This window comes from Bos mutus, chromosome 1 (genome assembly GCF_027580195.1).
Source record: "Bos mutus isolate GX-2022 chromosome 1, NWIPB_WYAK_1.1, whole genome shotgun sequence".
NCBI classification, from domain to species: domain Eukaryota; kingdom Metazoa; phylum Chordata; class Mammalia; order Artiodactyla; family Bovidae; genus Bos; species Bos mutus.
The window spans coordinates 118,342,386-118,365,869 of record NC_091617.1 but is presented as its reverse complement, the minus strand read 5'-3'; the positions used below and the strand labels follow the sequence as shown (position 1 = coordinate 118,365,869).

Genomic DNA, 23,484 nt, shown 5'->3' with positions numbered 1-23,484 from the left:
TTATCAGGAATGGAAAATAATCTGATGTGATTCCTATGTAATAATTTCCTGTGTTCTAGCGTTTGACATACTGGGTTAACAGAGTGGATTTTTGCGAGAAATACAAATCTGTTCTTTTAAATTCCCATTACATTAAGCCACATGATGGAATATTATACAGTCATTGTGTATTTTATATGTATATATTTTAAAATATCTAGTGACAAGGAAAGGTAATCACAAGTGAATACAGCAGTGTATAAAATAAAAATCCAATGAGAGAGAGAGAGTGTGTGTGTGTGTGTGTGTCTTTGATAGATTCTTGTCAAGGTGCCATTAATGTCTTATTTGGGTCATTGGTGTTCTAATGAAAACAGTTCAGTTATACTAGCACTGATTTGAGAGCAAAATCACTTAGAGATTTTTTTAAATGTCTGCATATTTGCACGAACAGATAAGAAATACTAGGCAAAATATATAACAAATCTTTAAAGCTTTTGAGGATTATTAAGATCAAGGCTAAGATCAAACGTGACTTTTCTTTCCCCTTTTTTGGCATGCGCTTTCAGACTTTCCTATCATGAGCCTCCGTTCATACTTTTTATCTTGGAATTTCTTTTCCTTTCCTTCTAACTCACTCTAGATTTCAGTTTATAGACACCCACCATTAACCCTCTGGAGAATGATCCTGGCAAGTCAACCCTGTCTCTATTTTTTTCCCTAAGGTACACTAGAGCCCTATAAGAGTTCACAGATTTTACACCAGAGTGGCATTTTATAGGAAAAAATATCTCATAGGAAAATTTTTGCTATGACAAAAAAAAAAACACCAAAAAATAAGTTAAAAATATATTCTTCTAATGCCAAAATCCTCCTGTACCACAAGGTGATAGTAAAACTCGAAAACTCATATACATTGTTGTTAGGAAAAAAAAAAAAAAACTATACACAATCTTCTTGAGTAATTCATTCAGTTCAGTTCAGTCGCTCAGTTGTGTCTGACTCTTTGCGACCCCATGAATCGCAGCACGCCAGGCCTCCCTGTCCATCACCAACTCCCGGAGTTCACTCAGACTCACATCCATCCAGTCAGTGATGCCATCCAGCCATCTCATCCTCTGTCGTCCCCTTCTCCTCCTGCCCCCAATCCCTCCCAACATCAGTCTTTTCCAATGAGTCAACTCTTCGCATGAGGTGGCCAAAGTACTGGAGTTTCAGCTTTAGCATCATTCCTTCCAAAGAAATCCCAGGGCTGATTCATTAACTTTAAACAATTTCTTACTTTAAAAAATCCCCAAACCATAATGAAAAATATTGATGAATTTGGCTACATAAAAAAATTTAAATGGTTGTGTAGTAAAAAGCACCAGAAACAAACACAAAAGATAAACAGGAACTTAGGAAAGCTATTTGCCACACATTACATGTAAAATGCCAATTTTTGACATGAGCTTTTTAAAACGAGAAACAATGAACCCAATGGAAAAATGAGTGAAGGCCATAACTAGGCAACCTAGTAGAAAAATAATTGCAAAAATAAGAAAACAAAAAGAAGCTCAACCTCATTCCTAACCAAAAAAAAAGGTAAACCAAAACAAATATATATTTTTCACTTATCAGACTGAGAAAAAAATGCAAAATTTTATACAAGTCAGATTTTTGGTATCTTAAATTCATATAGCCATTGTAGAGGACATTTTGTAAGTATCTTCCAAAAATCTAGAGTGTATAAACAATCTGTATTGACAATTATGTTTGGAATTCATTCTACCAGTATAATCATATAAGTACAAAAATGCATATATATAAATATGATCATTGAGGCTTTTTTACATTCAAAAAAGGGAAATAGAAGGCAAAAAAAAAAAAAAACCCTTAAGGCCCATGATGTGTGCTGAGTCACTCAGTCTGACTCTGTAACCCCATGGGCTATAGCCCACTAGGCTCCTCTGTCCGTGAGATTTCCCAGGCAAGAATATTGGAATGGGTTGCCATTTCCTCTTCCAGGTGACTTTCTCCACCCAGAGATTGAACCTGCATCTCCTGAGTCTTCTGCATTGACAGGCAAATTCTTTACCTCTGAGCCACCTGGAAAGCCCCCAAGGCCCACTAGGGGCTGATTATATCAATTATCATGTTTCAGTGCAATGATTAGAATCCTATGAGTAAGATAGATTTGTGTAAATGATGTGAGATAGATTTGTGTAAATGATGTAGAAAGTTCTACGAGACATATTACTTTTGTTTTTTTAAAGGAAAGCAAAGTACAGAACATATAATGCATAAAATGAGAAGCAATGGATATACACACTTATATACATGGGTGCACTTTTTTTTAAGTTCTAAAGGACACATAAAAAAAACTATTGGTAGTATATATCTCTGGGAAGTAGACCTGGAGCAACAATTAGAGAATTAAGAGATGTGTACTTTTACTTTATATATTTCCATAACTAGGCACTTGTACCACATACATATATTACTTCTATGGAAAATTAAAACAGAAAAAAACTTTTAAGGAGATTTTGTTCAAAATTATGGCACAATAACACTTGTAGAGTACAGCATGAGAAACGCTGGGCTGGAGGAAGCACAAGCTGGAGTCAAGATTGCCTAGAGAAATATCAATATCCTCAGATATATAGATTACACCACCCTTATGGTAGAAAGCAAAGAACTAAAGAGCCTCTTGATGAAAGTGAAAGAGGAGACTGAAAAAGTTGGCTTAAAAGCTCAATATTCAGAAAACTAAGGTCATGGCATCTGGTCCATCACTCCATGGCAAATAGATGGGGAAACAGTGGAAACAGTGGCTGACTTTATTTTTGGGGGGCTCCAAAATCACTGCAGATGGTGATTGCAGCTATGAAATTAAAAGATGCTTACTCCTTGGGAGGAAAGTTATGACCAACTAGACAGCATATTAAAAAGCAGAGACATCACTTTGCCAACAAAGGTCTGTCTAATCAAGGCTATGGTTTTTCCAGTGGTCATGTATGGATGTGAGAGTTGGACTATAAAGAAAGCTGAGTGCCAAAGAATTGATGCTTTTGAACTGTGGTGTTAGAGAAGACTCTTGAGAGTCCCTTGGACTGCAAGGAGATCCAATCAGTCCTTCCTAAAGGAGATTAGTCCTGGGTGTTCATTGGAAGGACTGATGCTGAATCTGAAACTCCAATACTCTGGCCACCTGATGTGAAGAACTGACTCATTTGAAAAGACCTTGATGCTGGGAAAGATTGAGGGCAGGAAGAGAAGGGGATGACAGAGGATGACATGGTCGGAAGGCATCACCAACTCGATGGACATGGGTTTGGTTAGATTCTCAGGAGTTGGTGATGGACAGGGCAACCTGGTGTGCTGTGGTTCATGGGGTCGCAAAGAGTTGGACACGACTGAGCGACTGAACTGAACTGAACTGAAGCTTTATATGAAAAGAATTGTATATCACACTACCTACCATGTATAAAACAGAATCATACTACCATGCTATAAAGCACAGGGAGCTCAGCTCATTGCTCTGTGGTGACCTGGATGGGTTGGATGGAGGCAGGGGTGGTGAGCAGGAGGTCCAAGAATGAGGGGGATATATGTATACATATAAATTAGTCACTCCATTGTACAGCAGAAATTAACACGACGTTGTATAGAAATTATACTCTAATAATCATATATCAAAGTTTGTTAATTCACAAGTAAAAATCTAATCTATAAGGATGTTTCTTATTTTTAGTAGTTATAGCTACAGAAATGCCTTGCTGCTGCTGCTAAGTCGCTCCAGTCGTGTCCGACTCTGTGAGACCCCATGAACTGCAGCCTACCAGGCTCCTCCGCCCATGGGATTTTCCAGACAAGAGTACTGGAGTGGAGTGCCATTGCCTTCTCCCAGAAATGCCTTAGAAATTGCATTATTGTTGACCCAAAAACTCTTTTTCACCTTCTCTAGCATTCATCTACAAGGAGGGAAGATGTTGACTATAATCAGGAAGAGGACAAGGTCCCTTGACAGATGGTCACCCAGTAGAGCCTAAGTCTGTATAAGGAAAAATATGTTCTCGATGTTGACAGATGGCTTCATTCCATTCAAAAACATTCTTAAGATGTAGTGTTAATGCTTATTTTATAAATTAGAAAATAAAAATCTGACCTTTTTCAGTGAATCACTTAATGTTTTTTTTTTTCTTTACAGACTGATGTATGACAAGCTGATCTAAAATGACAGGTTTTATCTGACTAAGTCATTGAAGCCATTCCAGAAGGTCTGCATCCAGGTAAATGGCTTACACCTATAACATTGTATCTGTCAGTAATTTTCTCTAATGTGTCAACCATGAAGGTAGCACAAAAAGCCACACACACTATTGTCAGGTGACAGAAACAGAAGCTGTAGAAAAGAATGGCATTCTGAGCCCATTCCTTCCAATATATAAAGAACATACATATTATTAATAATATGAATTTTTTTAAGATTTTTTTGATGTGGACCATTTTTAAAGTCTTTATTGAATTCATTACAAGATTGCTTCCGTTTCATGGTTTGGCTTTTTGGCCCCAAGGCACGTGGGATCTCCGCAGGGATTGAGCCTATATCCTCTGCAGTTCAGTTCAGTTCAGTTCAGTCGCTCAGTCGTGTCCGACTCTTTGCGACTCTTTGTAACCCCATGAATTGCAGCACGCCAGGCCTCCCTGTCCATCGCCAACTCCCGGAGTTCACTCAAACTTATGTCCATCAAGTCGGTGATGCCATCCAGCCATCTCATCTTCTGTCGTCCCCTTGTCCTTCTGCCCCCAATCCCTCCCAGCATCAGAGTCTTTTCCAATGAGTCAACTCTTCGCATGAGGTGGCCAAAGTACTGGAGTTTCAGCTTTAGCATCATGCCTTCCAAAGAAATCCCAGGGCTGATCTCCTTCAGAATGGACTGGTTGGATCTCCTTGCAGTCCAAGGGACTCTCAAGAGTCTTCTCTAACACCACAGTTCAAAAGCATCAATTCTTTGGCGCTCAGCCTTCTTCACAGTCCAACTCTCACATCCATACATGACCACAGGAAAAACCATATACAGAGGTACCCATTAATTCCAAAGCAGTTTAACCCCTGGTAGACATAAGCCCCATGGAGTCACACAGTGGGGCATTCCACTCAGAACCTCACAGAGCAGCTAGGGGGGTGCTCTGTCAGTTCAACTCTTATCACACAGACTGTATGATATTTTTCATAAAAAGACTCCTTGATTTACCCAGCTAGCAGGATTTTTTTCTCCTGACATAAACTCAGCTCAAAGAACAAACCCTCCGCTTCCCAAATTAACAGGGGAGACATTCCCTAGTTCCTCCAAGGAAAATGAAAAGAGTAGCTTGTCCCTTTCTGAATGTGTCATGGCTGGATTTTATCAAAGTAGGAGGTAGATAAGATAGGTGATGGGTGGGCAGACCTATGTTAGAGGTAACTAGTCTTTTTGATTGACAAGTAGGAAACACTTGCTGGAAGGCAGTCCACAGTGGTGTTAGAAAACTATTTAGGACTACTCTAATCTTGGAAGACAAAAATAGTAACGTTCTGCAGAGTTCTGTCACTGGAAATCTTTAGGGGTTTTTTTGTGAGGTGTAGTTGAAATTTTGGAAGCTGGGCTATGCACATTTTCAGCAAAAATCCAGCTCTGGGAAAATATATTAAAATATATGTCCCAGTTAGGAAGATACCAAAACTAGCAGCTTTTTTTTATATCCTAAGAGTACTGAACAGAAGGAGCTCTTTACATATTCACCTCCTCAGCCTTAAAGCAGAAGAATCAGGATAATAATACAGGGGCGTTCCTCCTGGAAATGGTCCTTAGATCAGCCTCTCCTCCTGTATTTTGGAAGCCCCTAAGTTTCTGATTAACATTCACACATTTGTAGTAAAACTTTCCAAATAACTACAACATTTTGCTTACAAATAAGAAAACACTGGAAAAAAACATCCTGTACAATGTTAAACTTTTTCAGACCTTTAAGTTTCAGATAAATGAGCAAAAACATACTTAATTCTAATAAGTTATTTTCCACTGAAGAACTAACATCATACAGTTCTTCCACTAACTAGCAACTTTGCCTTTGGAAGAATCTCCAAGCCCCGTCCCAACCCATGTCATTATATTGAAATACAAAAAGTGTTTTCCAAGGGCCTTCTGAACTTTGTATTGTCACTTTAAAACTTTCATCAACTTAAAACTACAGAACTTTGATCTTTTATTGATTTAAACCAGTAATGTGTAAACAGTATTTCAGAGCTTGTTTCATACTGTAGAAACAAAAATACTTAGGCTGAAACCTACTTATGATAAATGGGAAAACATGGTTAATACATATAAAAGAATAAAAATATTCAGGGGCTTAAAATCTATGGTAATCATCTGCTCCATGTAGCTGTTTACATTAATTATAAATGCAGTTAAAAACTGAGTTCCTGCATGATACTAGCCACATTTCAAGTTCTCAATAGACACATGTAGGTAGTGGCTACTGTACTGAATAGCACAGATATAGAACATTTCTATCATTATGGAAAGTTCTACTAGACAGTGCTATTATAAAGGAATTATTAATAATGCAGTAGGCTTCCATTGCTACTTGGTAAGAAAGTTTTGGGCTCTTTTATATGTCTTTTGAAATTTAAAAATATTTTTTAAATGCTAATTTTCATAACTGTAGGTTATCTGGTGTATGGCTCTCACAAGCCCCTTTCCTCTTTCCTATTTATTTGCATATTAAGATATGTGGAATTAACTGTTTTACTTAAATATTTATTTAAATACTTTATGTATTCTTATAAAATTAGAGGTTTTTGTTTCCTTAAAAATTGTGAAAAATTGTACATATAGTTATGTTGACCTAATATATGGCTGTTGGCTTTTTTACTGAATCACTGACGTCTTCAAGTAAGCAAAACTAGAAAAGATGTAGGATCATTTTTAAAGGCCAGTATTTTTTCTTTGTTCTTTATATTCTGTAAGATTTTATTTTTCCTACAATGATAGATGGGTCTCAATCACACCAACTTTACTAAAGCTTTATTTTTTTAAGCAACCGAAGAACCAAACAAAATAACTATTAGATCATTTATTTCTGTATCATTTATGGAAATGTGTATTATATTAATGGTCTCTGGATTTCCAACTTATTGTATAACAAAGAATAATAGCTTGTTTATAATTTTAATTAATATAATCACCCCCTTTTACACTATATACTTAAATTTCTTATTCACCATTGATCCTCTACTGTGATCCATTCATTTAATATCAGTTTCAATTATTTTCCAGTCACTTATATCTAGTAGTTCAATTAAATTTGATTCCTGGACTAATGGTTATATGTTACACAAGGCAAGAAATTAAAAGCAAATTTATCTTTGAGTCATTGAAGCATCAAAGATTTGAAATAACTATATAACTAGCTATGAAAAAGACATAACTACCCAGCCAGTATTCCTTTACACATTTAACAGTATCATTTTTCAGTGAAAGCATAAATAATAAAGGTGCAAACCCAGTTTTGAATTGTTAAATATGAATCCAAATCTTACCAATGAAAAAAAGGCAGAGTAAATGTTAGCTGTCTGTGGAGTTTTGTTTTTCTTTAATAAACCAAAAAATAGCTTTTTTTATAAAATAATAGGTTTACTGTAAATAACCTATTATCCATATAGTTTATTCACAGTAATATTCATCCTGCTGCTGCTGCTGCTAAATCACTTCAGTTGTATCCGACTCTGTGCAACCCCATAGACGGCAGCCCATCAGGCTCCCCCATCCCTGGGATTCTCCAGACAAGAACACTGGAGTGGGTTGCCATTTCCTTCTCCAATGCATGAAAGTGAAAAGTGAAAATGAAGTCACTCAGTCATGTCCAACTGTAGCAACCCCATGGACTGCAGCCCACCAGTCTCCTCTGTCCATGGGATTTTCCAGGCAAAAGTACTGGAGTGGGGTGCCATTGCCTTCTCCGAATAGTCATCCTAGGTTTAAACAATATAGCTAGATATGCACAGCATACAACTATATAGGAGATTCTAATTTAAACTGGGTTACTGTTAATATTTTTAATCATTAAAAGAGCTCAGAGAATTCACCTCTTAATTTCACAGTTTGGTTTTGCTGGCAGGAAGCACTTTTCACCAGTTCTAGAAGTGCTGTCATCTTCTCCCTTCAACTAGCTAGTCATTCCTTTTAAGACTCTTAAAACGACTTAGATATATGAGTCATTTTTTTTTTTTTTAATTCAGGGAATATCTAAAATATCTCAGAAATGTAATAGTACAGTACAAACTTGGCAGATGATAACCAGTTATTTAGAATTAGGTTTTTGGCACCTTTCCAGATTTGAAAAAAAATACTGGACTCTCCCAGGGCGTCCCTGGGACAAGAGGTATAATGTCACATCGCAAGTCCAAAGTCCCATCGGAAGCAGCCTTCCTTCTCCTTTTACCCAAGCAAAGCCAAAGTACTGCACACAGCACTGGCCACCATAAAAAGCAAACAAAGCCATTGTAGATAAAACCAGGCAGTGGATAAAGGCTATCATTTGACCTAGTGTCTGAACCTTGACTCAGTGATGCTTCAGGCCAAGGGGGAAGAACAGTATGGGCATTTTGCTGCCTCATGGTCTGTCCAGTGCAGTCAGTATACAGAGCAAGAGGATAAAACAACTCAGTGTCTTACTTAATGCAAAGAAGGAAATTCTTTGGCACCTGCTTTGGCAGTGTAAAAGCAATGTAAATTCAAGTAATTCACAAGAACAGCTTCTTATGTGATACAGAAGGTTATTCTGTAACAGTAACGGCCCAGCCATGGTTTATTCAACTCTAAACCATTAATGCAGAGAAGGCAATGGCACCCCACTCCAGTACTTTTGCCTGGAAAATACCATGGACGGAGGAGCCAGGTAGGCTGCAGTCTGTGGGGTTGCTAAGAGTCAGACACAACTGAGTGACTTCACTTTCATTTTTCACTTTCATGCATTGGAGAAGGAAATGGCAACCCACTCCAATGTTCTTGTCTGGAGAATCTCAGGGACAGCGGAGCCTGGTGGGCTATCATCTATGGGGTCGCACACAGTCGGACACGACTGAAGTGACTTAGCAGCAAACCATTAATGAACTCTCATCTTCATTTTATGTAGAATATATTTATCTACATATAACTGAACAAATAGGGAATGTTGAAAATGACCCTGTGAAAAGTACTGACCCACAATGCATCTGCTTGGTTTGGGGCAATTGAAATAGTTAGTATAGGCTCCCTCTGGATTTATGCTAGAATTTTGATTTAATTAGATTGGTGAATTAGACACATGGCATCTGAATTAAGAGTGAGAAATACAATATGAACCAGTTCAGTGAAAAGAAATTTATGCTATGAATAAAATAATACATGTCAAACAATTTAAAAATTGATTTTAGCTTCCTTTGTATGGTAAATGTAACAGATCGTAATTTGACATCTTAAAATGATTAGAGATCTATGCACAACCTATTTTGTGATTTTTATCTTCTGAGGAGGATGTTTTGTTATTTCTAACCTTCATTTTTAACCATTTTCTTCTTTTTTTCAGTTACTATAGTATAAACATCCATCAATCCATATTTATATTATATGTACATATATATGTATTATATATATATATATATAAAGATCTCAAGAGAAAATAATGTTTCAATCCTCCTCAACAATTCATTCTAACAATTAAGAACCCTTAAGCTAAATAGAATAATTCATTTCACAGGAAACTTCTTTTCAATATGTATAATTAGTTTTAGTTAACTTTATTAATGAAATGTCGCAAATCAATTAGGTTTGCAATAATCAGACGCTGAGGACCCAAGAGGGGCCATTTCCGTCGCAAGAGGGGAAGGTGACATGCAATTTAGTTGGGAAGCAAATGTAATTAGATTTTATCAGCTGAGTATTCCTGTCCTGAAGTGGAATCAAGCACATACCCAAGCCTGAGTGAATAGTTGCAAAGAGATAGAAAAAACAGTATGACTTAGAAATGTCTTCATGGTCCTATTGACCTTTAAAACCACAGGTAGACGGATCTCTTCTGACAGGGCTATGCTTAATTTTTTTTTTTTCCAAATCTGAATGCCTTTAGGGAGAATAGTACATGAACTCAACTATTTGTCAAAGCCCCCATCACTCCTCAATGATGCTTCACACCTAAATTTAACTGTCTAAATCCTGATGGCATTTCAGTTTGCAACTATTGTGACCCAGAAGTTTATTACTGAGCAGATGTGGGGTAACCCTAAAGTTTGTTTCTTCTGACTCCAAAAATACAAAAATCAAAGAAATGTCGTGAGAGTAAAGTCTTCTGAATGAAAATTATATTAAACACAAGTTATTCCTATTTAGGGCTGCAATTTACAACAGATTCTGCTGTTATTTACTCAATAAGTATTTTCTTTGGACACCTACATGCCAATTACTATTCCCAACATGAAGGACAAAGTGTGAGCAAAGCAGACAAAAATCCTGACCCTCATAGAACATTCCAGTGCATTTGGACAGGAAAAAAAGTTAAAGTATAGAATATGTTGGATGACATGAAGAATGGAAATAGAGTGTAGAAGCAGTGAGGAAGAAGGGTGCAATTCTAAAAGGAGTTTAGGGAAAGCCTCCTTACTAAGAACAAAGGAACTGTGTGGAGGAAGATGGATCAATGGAGAGAGCAGAGCAAGTGCAAAGGCCCTGAGGCAGCAATGCATCGGCATATTTAAGACACAGCAAACAGACCAGTATCTGTAAAGCAAAAATTGAAGGGTATCAACTGACAGATGGACTAGAGACATAATTTAGAATGGATGCTAGAAGAGGGGAACAAATGAAATTTTTAAACTGAAATGGTTTCATGATTGAAGCTGCTTTGAAATGTAGTGAGATATTTTCACAGGAGAGATTTTTGAAGAGAAGTCAGGTACATGATTCAATCCCCAGTGACTGGTTCAGTAGCCATCATCATCAGTGACTACTACTAGAACGCTAATCACTAAAACCCTGCAGTTGATGTCAGTTCCTCCTGGACCACCGACTGATATGTTTGGGGCCTTTGGTATACCTCAAGAATACTTTGCCTATCACTGACCTGTAATCCCATGTCTGTGGGCCTGAAAATAAACCACCCCCCATAACAGAGATTTAGTGGTGCATGGCATCACCATTAGATTATTATAGTGAAGGTTTTGCCTTCTGAAATTAATATACCAGTGAACTTAACAATTCCTGGGGCTACCACTGAATGCAAAATGATTTCATACACTGGGTATTCTATTTAAATTATTTTCTCTTCAAGTCCAGGAAAAAGAAAATTCTGAATAAAATGATATGTTTGGGATTGTATACATGGCATCCATCCACATATAACTGAAATAAAATAATTTAATGAAAAACTTCAAATTCTACCACCTCTAAACACGTAAGACAGTCTGAATGAGAAGGAACGATTCTGACTTTGTATTATTTTTTAGTGGTGGTGTTTTCTCATAACCCCCATGCCTTTTTTCCTGTCCTGCTATTCTTCAAGATTTCCTAATGAGGATTAGAGAACAGGCATATTTAACAATCTGTATTTGCAGGCTGGAAACAAGAAAATGAAGACGAATAGTTTCTCTCCTGCTAATTTGATTTTCTGCAGCTCCTCTCTTACCAGCTTAGACAAAGGACTTAGTTACTATTTCCAGCCGATAGGGCCAAGGACCGAATCATCTGTGATGTCATGCTTCCCCCAAATAGGCCTGTGCCTTACACGCCTCCTTTAGAGACTTCCCCCAAGTGAGAAATGAGAAGTGATTGTGGACAGAATGAGGGGGAAAAATGTGATTTCCTTTATTCTAGAAAAACAATACCCAATTGCTATAGTTCACAATGCCATAGTAAAATATTTTTGTACATTTCTCCTGTGCATGAGGAGTTATAGGCCATGCAGTTTGAAGTGGAAATGCAGATTTGATTTCCAAAGTGGTGGTGATAGAAGGAGGCTTCTGGAAACAAGGTTGTGCTGAGTTGACAAAAGATAAGAGACTCAGTCCTTAAGTGTGACTGGCTCTCTAAACCGAAATATAACCCCAGAAGAACGTCTGATATAATTCCAGGTCCCAGGGCTGCTGATGGTATAAACAATTATTTACAATGATATAGGAATTTATTTCCCAGGACCCCTCATATCATTGACATCTCATAAAATCAGCCCTTGCAAAAGAACTAGAACATTCTGGGAACATACAACATGCCACTTTAAATGAGGAGCTTTCCTTTTCTCACAGAAAAACATGAAAGTTGGTTTGAATTGACACTGACTTGTCCAGGCGAGGGCCTGTGGTTTCAGGAAGCACATATCTCTTTTGAAACTCAAGTGTGTCCTTGGAAATTACTGGATAAAGGCCAAAGTGCCAAAGTCTAGTCCTGCTCCTCTGAGTAAAACCTTTTAGTTCTATGTCAGTAGTTGGTCTTTGCTCTCGCCAATGGTTGTTGCAAAATACCTCAGTGTTCACACTAAACCCAAATAGTATTGGGAAGACAAGTTGAGTTAAAAATAATGCCTGAAATTTAATCAGCATTCTGTCCCTAATAAAAAGCTAGTTGGTCACAGCTTCCTTCAAATTCCTCTCCCACAGATTTTTCTCCTGAAAGGAGACACTATAAAGTATTTTAGGCAAAACAAACTTATCTCAATCATGTGGGGTAAGGTAATATAAGGGTTGAAAATAGTATTTTAAGCATCACATTTTTTTTCTTTCAATTCCCTGAGGTAGAACCTATCCTTAACTTCATCTTTTTAACTGCCCTGCAAATAGTTTATCTGTAGTTAACTCTTATTTCAGGGTAACATTATATCTTCTTAGTCTAGTAGAGTTGCAAACTTAAGTCATCATCCTGAGCAGAAAAAAAATAAGTGAGATTTATAAAGTTATCAAAATGGTACAATATTCTCACTCAAAAAAAATTAAAAATTCAAGAATGAATCATCTTTAAAACTCTCCCAACCTACAGTCTTGTTTCATGGGTGAAACCTTTTGGGAGATCACTTTGGGAAGAGCTTGATACTGTTTCATATACTGGGCCTTATTGCCTTCTCACAACACTTAAACATAACTAGGATTATTGCTATTGTATTATATTGCTGGGTTTTTTAATGCAGACACAAAAAGAATGCATTAGTTAACATCTTTTAAATTGGATGCTTACTTGGTCAGATACTGGGTCAGTCACTTCATCTCCATTTTCTTACTTATTTCACAAAAACAAAGCTACAAGTTAGGTTTTCTCATTGGGTTCAATTTTTCACAGTGAGTCTAAGGGGTCCATCATATCGCTAACCAATACCAAGACAAGAACTGGAATCTGGGACTAACTCCAACATTCTAGTTTTCATTTCTCCCCGAGATATAACTCATCAAATTCTCCAAAGCCTGAGATCTTCCTTTCTCTGTTTTTAATTAACTGCTACACTATCAGCACTTATATATATGTGTGTGTGTGTGTGTGTGTGTACAAGTGAGGGCTTCCCAGGTGGCTTAGTGGTTAAAAAAAAAAAAAAAACCCGCCTGCCAATGCAGAAGACACAGGAGATGCAGGTTGGATCCCTGGGTGGGGAAGATCCCCTGGAAGAGGGCACCTCCACCCACTCCAGTATTCTTGCCTGGAGAATCCCATGGACAGAGGAACCTGATGGGTGATAGTCCATAGGGTCACAAAGAGTCAGGCATGATTGAAGCAAATTAGCATTAGCACAAGTAAACACTGTGCTAATATTTAATTAATATGTTTATACATTATTAGATGCAAGCATAAGCTAGCATAATTTTGAATAATAATAGAAGAGTCAGGAGGTCTGAAAGTAATGTTCAGGATTGGGTAAAGCAGATATTTTTCTGTCACATTTCAGTGAGAAAATTGTTAATTCATATGCCACCAGCCATACACAGAAATGCAACAGGAAATGAAAAACTTAACCACTTTAAATAATGTGGTCTGTAGTATAACTTATTGCACTGTGAATTAGTTTCCTTCTGCTGTAGAACTGATCGTTTGGATTACATAGATACGCAGTGTAAAACATTACAAAACTGTCCTTGAATCCTAGCTTTGAGATCTATAGAAAACACTAGGCAAATTGCCTAAGAATACATAGAAAACACTTTTTAAAAGGATTAGAATAAGTTATTTTCCCCTTTGTTAAATATTAGCCTTTGAAATGAACCCAGCTGATCTGCTAAATAACACTTGCAAATTGTTGTGTTTTAATAAAGTGACAGACTGAGAGAGAAGCCACAAAAGACCTGCTTATGCTTCTGGAGGCTTTCCAGGCCAGGAACATTATGCAATAATGCCTTTTAAGAAGGCAAGGCTTATAGCATTACACCTTGCCTGGCAACAAATGTACCCACTTACTCCAAATGCAGGAGTAATTAGAATCTATGAAAATCCAGCCTCTAAATCCCAAACCCTTGGTTTTACATACTCAGTAAATTATAGCTCCTTACCTCCATTCCATATAAGTGTGTGAGTATATGAGTGTGTAGTGTTTTAGGAGGCCCACTCTATAACGCTATGGAAAGCTTTCATCACTATTAATCAGGTGTCCTGTAAACAGGACACCTCATTTCTGATTTATGGAAGGCTCAGAGTCAGTGCTGCTGCTGGCAGAAGGCAGGCCCAAAATGGGCTATGCTAGTGAAAAATCCCTGGCAAACGTGGAACCCGGTGAAAACTTGGGAGACTCAACTTGCAGTCAAAACAACTAGCTATACCATTAATATAGCTCCACCCAGGCTAGCCCAAGACTCATGCATTTGCTTATAAAATTGCAGCAAAGTCTTATAAATTAAGCATGAAAGAGCATTAATTTTAGTCTAACATTGGGTCACCAAGAAAAGAAATTCTTATTTAAAAACCCTCATAAAGGTAGTAAAATTGGAGTTCTAAGAACTATTGGGGGGTGGGGCACAGCTTGAACTACACTGAGAACTGAATTGCTTTGGATAAGAAAACAAATGCTTTATATTTAAAATGAAGACAGAGATCTTAAAATATATTGGGGAAAAAACTGTTTTCCAGAAAATAAATTTGCTCCCCAGATTTGTGACTGGCTGTGGGTTCTGTATTTCTGAGTATGAAGGTGTACTCAATTGTCTCCTAGTCAGAGGGGGAAAGACCTGGCACCCTTCTGAATGGAAGGGTTCCTACTAGCTTTTCTCCTTCATTTCCTAAAGTGTTGTGATTTTTATTCCCTGGTGTTGTGTTTTTAGAAGATTTTAAATCTTAAAACACAGAAATAGGTGTTGAAATTGAGAACTGAAGGACAATCAGTTGAGTATGATTTTTTTTAAATAGGTAATACAGACCTCTAGTGGTTGAACAGCTTGAAAACCTCTGCCAGGAAAGGAAATGGTACATTTTAAAGAGGAAGGACAGTTGCTAGTTAAAACTACTCATGTTGCAAAATTCACATATTTCATACGTGTTGAAAAAAAGGTAATAATGTGTAGCAAGGAAAGATGGAGCACTTCCCATCCTTTTAGATGCTCTTAGTTCTCCCCAAACAAGCAAGGACCCTCCCATCAAAGTCCCAGCAAGAAGTCTGAATCTATATTGTTTTTCTTCTGAAAGGTTAATATCCAATTCACTTGCTATAGGTATGGAGCTAGCAGATAGTAGCTTTATGTAAAATAGATTTTATTTACCTTGGCACACAGTTTTACCTCCGTGAGACTCTTCTTCCTCTAAACTCCAAGGGCTCCCTCTGAAAATGCAAGAGACTCACTCAGCCACTGCTGGTCTGTGCTTGCCCTGGTTTTCTCCACTGGGCTGGGGCTCAGTGATTGGGGTGGTTTTGTCTATATGAGGGGCTAACTACTGAATCTCTGCACACACTCTGGTGATTACTAAATGTCTCTCTAGACCAGTCCATCTCGAACATGAATGAGTACACAAATCACCTGGAAAATCTTGCAAAATTCAGGTTCTGACTCAGAGACTGCTCTGCTAGAAGGCTCCCAGGTGATGCTAACGCGGCATTGCAGGACCACATGGGGAGCAGCAAGCATACTCTATAACATCTCTTTTTTATTTTTAATTAAACGTTGTGTTTTACTGATTTTTTTAATCTTTTCTTCTTTTTACTTTATTGGCATCTCAAAATTTAATTTTTTACTTTATAAGACTTTTAAAGTTCTCTTTCATTCGACTATGTACAAATATTACGTGTTACTCAAATAATGTAAAGTTGATCTTACATTTTAAGAATGGATTCAGTGTCATCTGTTTAGTTTGGTGAGTTCATGGTGGTTGTGAGCCCCTTGCTAGCACTTAAAGTCATTGGGCATTTGTAACTACGATTAAAAATCTGACTAGCCACACTTGGAGGGTGTGTGAGATCAAGTTTTGTGCATGCCAAAAAACTACCAAGCATCCAAAGCAACGTCCACATCATAAAATCAGGCAGAATAAAAAGCACAAGCTGAAACCGTAAGAGTCAACGGATCAGAGTAAAATGTGGGAAAAATATTTTTCAGATAAAATCCGTCGTCTGAATAAGTTCCTATCATACCATGTTGTCAACCTTAATTTTGAAATCCATAATTTTAGAACTTATGTCATGGAGTAGTCTTGAAAGCCCTCTTGCAAACTTTTAACATTTAATTTCAAATCAAAAATAATATATTAACAGGCTGTAGTACGGAGGGAGTACATAAATTATCATTGCCCTGCATGAACAGTAATTTACAGGTTTGGCTCAGACATGGCTTAGATTAAATAATTAACTATGTACAGTACTTAACAGTATAAAAGTAATTAATCTAGCTGCTTCATACTGGTTTGGCCTAAATAAACATGCAGTAAAAAAGCCATATGATTTTACTGTATTTTCACTCACGTTCAGTTCAGTTCAGTTGCTCAGTCGCGTCCGACTCTGCAACCCCATGGACTGCAGCATGCCAGACTTCCCTGTCCATCACCAACTCCCAGAGCTTGCTCAAACTCATGTCCATTGAGTCAGTGATGCCATCCAACCATCTCATGCTCTGTCAACCCCTTTTCCTCCTGCCTTCAATCTTTCCCAGCATCAGGGTCTTTTCCAATGAGTCAGTTCTTCGCATCAGGTGGCCAAAGTATTGCAGTTTCAGCTTCAGCATCAGTCCTTCCAATGAATATCCTAAAGGACTGATTTCCTTTAGGGCTGACTTGTTTGATCTCCTTGCAGTCCAAGAGACTCTCAAGAGCCTTCTCCAACACCACAGTTCAAAAGAATCAATTCTGTGCTCAGCTTTCTTTATAGTCCAACTCTCACATCCATACATGACTACTGGAAAAATCATAGCTTTGACTAGATGGGCCTTTGTTGGCAAAGCAATATCTCTGCTTTTTAATACGCTGTCTAGGTTGGCCATAGCTTTTCCTCCAAGAAGCAAGCATCTTTTAATTTCATAGCTTCAGTCACCATCTGCAGTGATTTTGGAGCCCAAAAAATAAAGTCTGTCACTGTTTCTATTGTTTCCCCATCTATTTGCCATAGAGTGATGGTACTGGATGCCATGATCATAGTTTTCTGAATGTTGAGTTTTAAGCCAACTTTTTCAGTCTCCTCTTTCACTTTCATCAAGAGGCTCTTTAGTTCTTCACTTTCTGCCATAAGGGTGGTGTCATCTGCATGTGTGGGTTTATTGATATTTCTCCCAACAGTCTTGATTACAGCTTGTGCTTCATCCAGCCTGGCATTTCGCATGATGTACACTGAATATAAGTTACATAAGCTGGGTGACAATGTATAGCCTTGACATACTCCTTTCCTGATTTGTAACCAGTCTACTGTTCCATGTCTGGTTCTAACTGATGCTTCTTGACCTGCATACAGATTCTCAGGAGGCAGGTAAGGTGGTTTGGTATTCCCATCTTGAAGAATTTTCCAGTTTGTTGTGATTCACAGAGTCGAAGGCTTTGATGTAGTCAATAAAGGAGAAGTAGATGTTTTTCTGGAACTCTCTTGCTTTTTCAGTGACCCAAAAGATGTTGGCAATTTGATCTCTGGTTCCTCTGCCTTTTCTAAATCCAGCTTGAACATCCGGAAGTTTACAGTTCATGTACTGTTGAAGCCTGGCTTGGAGAATTTTGAGAAGTCACTCATGTTACTACTTTAGTAAGTTGGAATTGTAATATTTCAGAAGAAAGACACCTTTCCTTTAAAAAAATGTTTCTTTTCTAATGCTGATCCATTAACTATAAGCTGAATGAATTCTATGTGCTTATAATTTGGGGCAGATATTTTCAACTAATAGTATTATGCATTCTGCTTCACAGGAGTTTGGTGAATATGGTTATCTATTTCAAATGAAGGTGTAAATAAGAAAACTACTTTTTAAATCTACTTTTTTAAACTATAAATCACATATACTCTATTGAGGTACTACAGTGGTGTGGCAGTATATCTTTAGCAAAGTGTTTCAGATAAATTTGCTTTTGCCCCATTGGTTCTGAGAGGAGTCAAGTTGCCTTTGGCCTAGAAACCCTTCATCAGCAGGTCCACAAGTTTAAGGATGGGGTTATTAGTTGATATGTGGGCAACAAAAAAGGCACATATCCCTGTTCTGGCAAGAGAGGAGAGCTCAGGAGATCCTGTGAGGGTCACCCCACAAGCGTCCTTTTTTAGAGTCCACCCTCAATGTATGGCTGCCCCTTTGCTTAATCTTATAGACTATATAACATGTTCTACCCTATATGTTCTACTATATGATTAGTCATTATATTATTACCCTTATTTCACAAATAGACAAAGAAGTGGAGGCTACATAGTTCTTCCAAAATAAAACACACAAAAAGTAGGTCAAACTCAAGCCAAGATGGAGTGAGAGGGGTTTACTTTATCACCTGAAACAGCTACTGAAATATTATATAGTCATTTAGATATATACTTTATATATATATATATATATATATATATATATATAAAACAATGATTTTCAAGACAGTGGACATCAGCCATCAAAGGGCAGTATTCTCTGGGTGAGGAGACAAATGGAGTAAGCCCCAGATTACTGCCTGGCGAAAGTGCCAGGCCATAACTCAGGAAAGGATAGTCCAGAAGGAGCTCCCAAGTCCCCCTGAGTTGAGGGGATGGAGCTGGTGTCCAGAGGGGCAAGGAGCTAGAGCTCCCAGAGCAGAGTACCAGACACTGGAGAGCCTTACAAAGAAAGAGCACGGAGATCTGAAAGTCCCCCCTGTGTTGCAGTGCATGTGAATGAGTAATCTCCCAAAAGGATTAGAGGCAACAACCCTAGAGATGATCCAGAACCAAATATTCCCACTAGCCAGAGGGGCAGAGCTCAAAACTCATAGGGCATCAGGTGGCATACTCAGAAGGGTTTTGCTTCAGGAATAGGAAAAAATTAGACTAAATGCTGCTCTAGGCTTCCCTTGTGGACTGCAACGCAGGACACTCTCGTTCAATTCCTGGATTGGGAAGATCCCCTGGAGGAGGGCATGGCATTCCGCTCCAGTATTCTTGCCTGGAGAATCCCATGTACTGAGGAGCCTGGCGGACTACAGTCCATGGGATGGCAAAGAGTCGGACATGACTGAAAAGCAACTAACATACACAAATGTTGCTCTGGTCCCGTCTAACAAACAAGCTTAAAAGCCAGATCTGAAGGAATCAAACTACAATTTCATTGCTTCCCAGAACATAGTTGGAGAATTTATGTAGGAATACAAGAACATCTAATATCCAACAAAGTAAAAACAATGTTCACAGTGTTTAGTATCCATTCAAAAGTTACCAGGCATGCAAAGAAGCATGAAAACAAAAATCCATAAAAAGAAAAAAAAAGCCAATTAATAGAAACAGACCTAGTAATGACACAGATGATAAAATTCATTTACAAGGACATTGGATGACTATATAACTACATTCCATATGTTCAAGCCAGAGGAATGTTTGAACATATTGAAGCAACATAGACAATATTAAAAGGTCTGAAATAGAATTTCTGGAGCTAGCTGAAAACTCAAACTTGGTTTGACCATGTTCCTTCCTCTGCCTGCACCATATTCTTCCCTGTATCATGAATTTGATCTGAGCAGCCTAATACTTCATACTTGCTTAATACTGAAATTCCCAGGTGAATACTCCCTTTAAGAGGGGTTTACCGTCTGAAGACAACAGACTTCCTGAAGCGCTCCACACTGGCTCTTTCCCATCTCACTTTGATTCCCTACAGCCTGTCTCTGGCTCCTGAAGCAAATGGCACCATTGTCAGATGGACTGATACTCCACTGTAGCACATATTCCTCAATAAAGTAGCAGCTAGCAGTCCTCAACATGGCATTTTCTGAATTATAAGAGTTTACATTATTGGTCCACTATTTTCTATCTTGATTTTCTGTCTCACTAGAAAACTCTACAGCTTGAAAAAGCATGAAATTTGTTCTCTTCACCCAAAATGAAATTAAAATGGAAGTTAGTACTTTTGTAGCTCTTCACTCTTCCCATCCAAGCACTATGTATAAAATCATGAATTGTGTTCTTCCAGATCATGAAACAGTTAACCAAAGTGTACATGTTGCCTTTTTACAGAATTCAGAATATGCTCATGAGAATTCAACTATTTTTCCAACCACGCTAAAAAATAAATTTACCTGTCTAAAAAGTTTTATTAGGGCTAAGACTTCCCTGGTGGCTCAGAATCTGCCTGTGATGCAGGAGACCTGGGTTCAATCCCTGGATTGGGAAGATGTCCTGGAGAAGGGAATGGCAACCCATTCCAGTATTCTTGCCTGGAGAATCCCATGGACAGAGGAGCCTGGCGGGCTACAGTCCATGGTGCTGCAAAGACAGTCCATGGTGCTGCAAAGAGTTGAAGATGACTGAGTGACTAACATTTTTACTTTCATGATCCCAAGAAATGTATATGCTAGCCAAATGTTACTATTCATCAGAAATACTCCATATTCTTCCAGTATTAATCATGTGTAACTCCCTCAATGTACTCACCTAATCAATAGCACATATAGTCTCTCTAGGTACTTTTGTGTGTGTGTTCCTAAACCACAGTGAATGAATTTAGAAAATAGTATCAGAAACACAAATGCAGCCTTGAAACACAAATGTGTAGATAATTTCATGCTTGGAATATCACATTTCACTTTAAAAACATTTGACAAGGAAGTTTTCAAAAATAAATATCTTTCAGTACTAAATACTAAAAATATTTTAAAATTTAACTTCATCACCAGTTATATAATCAGGACCATTTGGTCCTTATGGCTCTATGAAATGGCATCGGGCGCTTTCACTACTGACCACCTTCTGAGCAGTAGATGATATTTTTGAATAAAAGTTAAAATAACATGCGGTCACCAAATTTCACAGACTGTGTGCTGTATTCACCTACATGGAGACATCACTTTAGTGAAATGCAACACAGCTCTAGAAAACATAACAGTATAGTCTCCAAAATATAAAAAGGAAAAAGGAAAGATAAATTGCTATCAAGATCAAAGAATCAGGGAGATGCAGTCCTGGCTGCCATTCTGCACTAGTTCTCAGACTCTGCACCAGACCAGTCTCATGAGATTTGTTGCTGTTTAGTGCTTCTTTGTCCATAGCATTCTCCAGGCAAGAAATCTGGAGTGGGGTGCCATTCCCTTCTCTAGGGGATCTTCCCGACCCAGGGATCAAAACTGAGTCTTCTGCATTGGCAGGCAGATTCTTTACCATTGAGCCACCAGGGCAGCCCTCTCATAAAAGCAAGGGTGGGTAATAACCTCATCCCATCATATCTCTGAGGGGTAGCAGGTGTCTTCCTGCTACCTGCAAATCCTGTCATGGGTTGTTGTTGCATGTGGGAATGGAATTTGGGGAGGGAGTTGTCTAATGCGGTATACTTGAAGTATTTAGTTTATTATAAAAACACTGGAATGGGGGTCTGCAGCATGTTGCTGGGGCTTGAAATCTGTTTTCTTGTTTGTAAATGTGGATCCTAAGTTGTAAACTGGCACTCCTAGAACTAAATTTGATCTGCTAAACAGTTCTGTTTAGTTCCACACAGTGTTGCTTTTTTTTCCATTTACTTTTGTTGAAAACATTTCAAAATAGGATATTCCATTTAAAGTTTGAAATTTCCAGCTTGCCTTAAAAAAAACTCAGCCTGTATCTCCCCCAATCACAACGGACACAATCCGGATTCCCCATCCCCACATCCTCTGAGAAAGGGGAAATGTCCACCACCATGCCTGCTTCACCCATCTCTGTTACTCCCAGTGCCTGTAAGTGTTTAAACATGTGAACGCCGGAGCATGTAATTTCCAGGGCCCATTCCAGAAATAAAATGTTATAAATCTCTAATTCAAGTTGTTTCAATAAAAGCACAAGATGGTAAAGCATTATAGATTATAGGTTCAACTACATTGTAGGTTAAAATAGACTTTCTTGGGAAGTGTGACAATGAAGACCCCATTTAGAATATAGTAATTGTGTATGTTTACAGGGATAGAGGGCAAACATATAGTTTATGGGTGGCCCACCTGACAGGTATGGGATTTGATTGTATCACGAATGCTCCCCTCCTACTCTTTCACTGTGGCTTCTTCTTTGTCTTTAGATGTAGAATATCTTTTTTGGTATTATTTTTATTGATAGTTCTTTAGCAGTTCGTTGTGATTTTGATGTTTTCATAAGAGGAGATAAGTGCAAGTCCTTCTGCTCCACCACTGTGTCTCTGCTTTCCCTGGTGATATATATTCCATATTTTTCTCAAGAAAAAAAGCAATAAATTTGACCCCTAAATTTACTCCTATAGCACAAATTTCTGTGACTTCCTGATCCACACTAAGATAAAGCTACACTCCAAACCTAAATCAAAAGTCCATAGTTACAGAATGACTTTTTATGCAGAGAACATCTTAATTTGCTGGTATAACATGAACCATGTAATTTATCTAGAAAATGGCTTTAAGCTGATGGTTGGCATGCATATTACAATGCCTACTGAAATAGATTGATTTCTAAACATATTTTCTCTGGATTAGAACCTCCTCATATCCAAAATTATTATCATATTATGTTATGCTCACAAAGTTCTAATGAACTTCACAAATCTGCCTGCTCTATTCTGAGTACAAAAATATTTAGCCTAATTTGTTTTTCCATTATTTTATACAGTAATAAAGTAATATCAGAAATGTTATTACCAGAAACAATATAATGTTTTATAATTATTAGACAGTGAATCTTGTGAAGTCATATTAAAAAAAAACAATTACCACATGTTAAATCAGATAATTCAAGGAAGAGGCTTATATGAATACTAGGGGAGCTATTGGCAAAGAAAGTTTTTTCTCTGAATCCTGCACTTTGAAGGAAATTTTTGCCATTTAATTAGGTATGATTCACCAACCAAAGGTCTATAGTGTGATATTTTCCCCCTCCCAGCTTAAAGTAAACTTAAAATTGTCTGAACTTTGGATGTTTATTCTT

The 23,484-nt window shown here is 37.7% G+C and overlaps 1 protein-coding gene across 2 annotated transcripts in view; it reads left to right on the top strand.

The window, feature by feature from the left end:
- Positions 1 to 23,484, top strand: part of AGTR1 (angiotensin II receptor type 1) — a 54,070-nt gene that overhangs the window by 7,264 nt on the left and 23,322 nt on the right. The window contains exon 2 of one of the 2 annotated variants that reach the window (XM_005902433.3): positions 4,169 to 4,250. The gene's annotated coding sequence lies outside the window, so the exon portion shown is untranslated. Of the gene's footprint in view, positions 1 to 4,168; positions 4,251 to 18,129; positions 18,151 to 23,484 lie in introns of those variants that run through there. The other variant, XM_070374846.1, reaches the window with a different exon arrangement.